This window comes from Phascolarctos cinereus, unplaced genomic scaffold, assembly GCF_003287225.1.
Source record: "Phascolarctos cinereus isolate Bilbo 61053 unplaced genomic scaffold, phaCin_HiC Scaffold_4;HRSCAF=312, whole genome shotgun sequence".
Lineage (NCBI taxonomy): Eukaryota > Metazoa > Chordata > Mammalia > Diprotodontia > Phascolarctidae > Phascolarctos > Phascolarctos cinereus.
In genome coordinates, this window is record NW_027555847.1 from 534,717,352 (window position 1) to 534,722,153 (window position 4,802).

The window sequence follows — 4,802 nt, forward strand, 5'->3', positions numbered from 1 at the left end:
TCATCTCTCTCTCTCTCTCTCTGTTTCTCTCTTTAGAGGGGGGGCAATTATGTCATACCCTTTGACAAAATAATTTAGCTATTGTTGGTTATTGTTTTAATGTGTAAACTAGCCAAAATGTTTGTTTGGGTTATATGTTGCTTGCTGAAAATTTGCAAGTGTGTGGAAATCTCTAATGATTAGCTTTTTATACCAGGACAAATTTAAGATTGAGATGTAAATCCTGAAAAAGTTTTTCCTAAATTGTGATTAATAAAACTTGCTGCTTGAGATAAAAGCTCATAGGATTTTATTTTGAGTTGTCTGATGGGTCATAATCCATCGATAATCAATAATCCACCATTTGAGAGAAATGCCACAAGCTACTCAGAGAAGGTGATACTGGTGGGAAGTCAGCAGTGGGAAAAGCTGAGAGGACAATTTTAGCCTCAGTCTAAGATGGGATCCTCCTGGCTCAGTTTCCTCATTATATTCCTTTGAAAGGGAATGTTACCCACCTGGCTATTCCTGAGTCTGGCTATGGCATGGATTTGATACTGCATGGTTGGAAAACTGAATTATCTGAATCCAAACATAACTAAGGATGTTTTATACTCTCAAAGTTGGGCCTTAAATCTAGTACCTGCTTTATATCTGGGTCCTGCAGTTTTTTCTGTCAGATTTATGTCTTCCAGACTATGGGCCATTCTCCTATAGTTGGTAGCAAATAGCGAATACCAGTAAATATTCCCACAATACTCCCTGGATGCAGCTTGTGTTCTGTTCCAGTCAACCTCTTCTTTGGGACCCCCTCAGGCAGGGACAGCTTTATGCCCCTTGCCATCAGGAAGCAGTTTCAGAAGCTAAAACCCTCATCCCTTACTCCAAAAGAATTTAGGTCCCATTTGTTTGAGGGGCATGATGTGATTGGCATCTGGGCCCCAGAAAGGAAAAACCTTGGACTTTCCCACTTGGCCAAATCTCTGGCTTTGGCCTGGGGCTATAATCCTATCAACTGGCATTTTATTGTGGGGCATGCAATCTCCCGTCCATTGTCTCCTTATGGCCCCCAGCCATTTCCCACCCTTAATCTTAGCTAGGCTCCCTTGGCCCCAGGGTCCAGGTCCCAGGAGTTCTGTTCACCCCAGTTTACTGGCCACTCCTAGGTCTCTCCCACAGGCTTTCTGTATGTAAGGTCCATTTTGTCTCCATTAAGATGTTTAGATTTTTATGATCTAGCCACTGCTGGGATTCTTGAAATCTAGCCACTGGTCAGATTCTTCTAATCTAGCCAATAGGTTACTAATGTTCAGACTCCTTAAGAGTCTGCCCAATATGATGGATGTTCTAAGAAACCTTGTCTTTGGCCAAAAGGTTTGGGTCAAATTCTTTTGGACAGGACCTGTGTGTTGTGATTTTGGGGTTCCAGCATCCCTAAACCCCTAAACCTCATCATTTTGGTGGCCTGTATGGGGCAACTGCCTAACCGCAAATTCTTCTCCAGCCAAGACTGGAAGGTATGTAAGCTTCCCCTCTCCCCTCCTCTCTTGCTCTGCAGTTGGGGTCGCTCTCCAAGAACAAAGGCTTGAAGGTGTTTTTTGAGCAGACAGTTATGAGGCTGTCTTGCACTCAGCCTGACGCTCTCAGGGTCTGGGTCCACTGGGTAGATTTAAGGCAATAGACCTGGGTACATCTTCCACAGTGTAGAGGACAAGAACGGATGCCTTATCTGGAAATGTATGCTCAGTTCTGTTAATTCCCTCGGAGCTAGGTAATTGAGGGAAAACAACAGTTGCTTTTTGGTTCCCTAAGGCTTACTTACTCCCTTCCCCTGGCACCCCTGAATCCTCCTTCATGGAGATTACAGGGAAAGTGAGAACAGCTAAAAATATCTTGGTAGATTCTATAGGTTTTGTGATGTTCAGACTTCTTAAGTGTGCCCAATATGATGAATATTCTAATAAATTTTGTCTTTGGCTGAAAGAAGGCTTGGGTCGAATTCTTTTAGGCAGGACCCACATGTTGTGACATTGGGTCCCAGCATCCCTGAACCCCAAAACTGCATCAACACCATCACTGGAGTTCATCACAACACAAGTGGTATGACCAGAGGCATACTGGGACAGCATAGCCTGGATGGCAATGTACATGGCTGGGGTATTGAAGGTCTCAAACATAATCTGAGTCATCTTTTTTCTGTTGACTTTGGAATTTGGGGGGGCTTCTGTAAGCCACATAGGGTGCTCTTCAGGGGCCGCATGGAACTCATTGTAGAAAGTATGATGCTAGATCTTCTCCATGTCATCCTAGTTGGTGACAATACCATGTTCAGTGGGGTACTTCAGGGTCAGAATACTTCTCTTGCTTTGGGCCTCATTCCCCACATAGCTATCTTTCTGGCCCAGGTTCACCATCATACCCTGATGTCTGGGACACCCAACAATAAAAGGGAAGACTTCCCGAGGGGCATTGTCTCCTACAAAGCTAGCTTTGCACTTTCCAGAGCCATTGTCAACAACTAGAGCAGCAGTATCATCATCCATGGTGAACTTTGAAGTGGCAAATTTAAACCCTTAAGAGAGAGAGGAGGTGGTGCTGCATCTGGAGGCAGGAGGAAGGCAAGTGCATTCTGGGTGGGAGAGCTCACAGCTACCTTTAGTCTACTTTTTATCCAATTCTACATAAATATTATTATAACCCTTCTCTTTTCTATCATGGCACCACATCCCTTCCTTCCCTGCTCCCAAACTGAGTATCTTGTTTCAAACTTCCTGAAAAACTGAGGACTTTAAATACAGCTTTCAATTCTACTTTCCTTTTTATCTCACATCACTTAAAAATCTTTGCTTACTATCTCTATGTATAGTCCAGTCTCAGATGAGAAGGTGGCCTTCCTGGCAAAAAACAGTTTCTTTTTAAATACCCTTGATTTTATCTCTTCTTCTGCTTTCCAGCAAATTGGGCTCTTTATCTTTCTTAATCCCTCTCTTATCTATTTGGTTTTTCACTTCAGCCTAAAAACATACCTATGTGTCCCCCATCTTAAAAACAAAACAGAAACAAACAGAAAAATGCTTTACTTGATCAGGTCATTGTCTCTAGTTATTGCTTATCTCCCCACTTCCTCCCTCACTACTGCTAAACTCCTTGAGAAAGTTATCTAAATCCAATGTCTTCAATTCTTCTGTCTTTTCCAAACCCCCTCAATATAATTCTAATCTCATCATTCAATTGAATGTACCCTCTCCAAAGTTACCAATAATCTCTTAATAGTCCTATCTAATGGCTTTTTGTCAATCTTCATCCTACTTAACCTCTTGGAATCATTTGATACTGTTGATTATGTTCTCCTTCTAAATATTCTCTCCTCTATAGGTTTTCATGACACTGTTTTTTTTTTCCTTCCTATTTATTTGACTGCTCCTCAGTCTCTTTGGTTGGATCTTTACCCATGTCATAAAAACTAAGTGTGAGTGTCCCTATGGCCCTGACCTAGACTCTGTTCTTTCCCTGTGCACCCCTACTTAGTGATACCAAATGTCCTGTTGGTATCTAAAACTCAAAATGTCCAAAACAAAACTTATCTGTTCCCCAAACCCACTTCTCTTTCCAACTTATAGGTTGCCATCTATTCCTATTACCACTCTCCTGTCAGTCACTTAGACCTAGGATTCCAGTGTCCAACTCTGTTTCTCACTTTCACTCTTACCACAATTCAGTAAGTTGCCAAATTTTGTAATTTCTTACCTTCATAACATCTATGCTCTCCTCTCGACTCACTTAGCCATTACCCTAGTTCAGACCTTCATCATCTTTCATCTATACTATTACCATAAATTTATAATTGTTCACCCTGTCTCAAGTCTCCCCTGACTCTGACCTATCTTCCAGTCTGTCAAAGCAATTTTACTAAAGCAAAAGTGTTTTCATGTCACTCTCCTCCTCAATAAATCCAGTGGGTTGTTATTACTTTTACAATTAAGCACAAAGTCCCTTGTTTGGCATTTAAAGATCTTAACAATCTGGCTCTTTCTTAGCTTTCCAATTTTGTTGCACTTCACTTGTCTCCACAGAATCTACCACCCAGCTATACTGGCCTACTCAAGATCTGATTGTTAAATTTTCAATGTGAGAATTTATACCTTCTACCTTGTTGATTATCTAGCCCTATGAAAGTGATACAAGAAATGTTAAAAGTACAGAATAAACTTAAAAGGGAGTCATACACTATTTTTTTCTTTTCAGAGAGCTTATTATTAAACATTTACCAGCATACACATGTTAGTATACCACTTCCCTTCTATTGTCTCCATGTGTTTGTTCTGACTGTTCCCCATAAATGATTTCCCTCTTCATTTTCATTTTGTAGTTTTTCATTATTCCTCCAAGACATAGCTCAAATTCCATCTTCCTGGTCTCCCTTTCTACTAGTTTCATCCTTTTGAAATTACCTTCAACTTATTCAGTGTGTACCTTATATGTAAATAATATCTTGAGTATTATTTCTTCAATAGGATATAAGTTCCTTCAGGACAGGGACTGTTTTTCTTTATTTTTTTCTTTGTTCTTTTTCTTTATGAAGCAAAGAATTACCCAGCACTTCATATACTGTCTATTAAATAGAACAAATATTAACTATGTCTGTAATTTCAGTGGCAATGGGAATTCCCAGGGGAGAAAGCTCCCTTTACCAATGAAAGATGGTACTATAATGTATAATCTTAGACGGTTGCCTAGAATATTGGAGATAATGTATGATTTTTCCAGGTTCCAAGCCCAGTATATATCAGGGGTAGGACTTAAGCCTAGGTCTTCCTAATGTT

The 4,802-nt window shown here is 40.5% G+C and overlaps 1 pseudogene; it reads right to left on the reverse strand.

The window, feature by feature from the left end:
- Positions 1-1,622: 1,622 nt before the first annotated feature.
- On the reverse strand, positions 1,623-2,522 carry LOC110207870 (actin, cytoplasmic 1 pseudogene; annotated as a pseudogene).
- Positions 2,523-4,802: the final 2,280 nt, after the last annotated feature.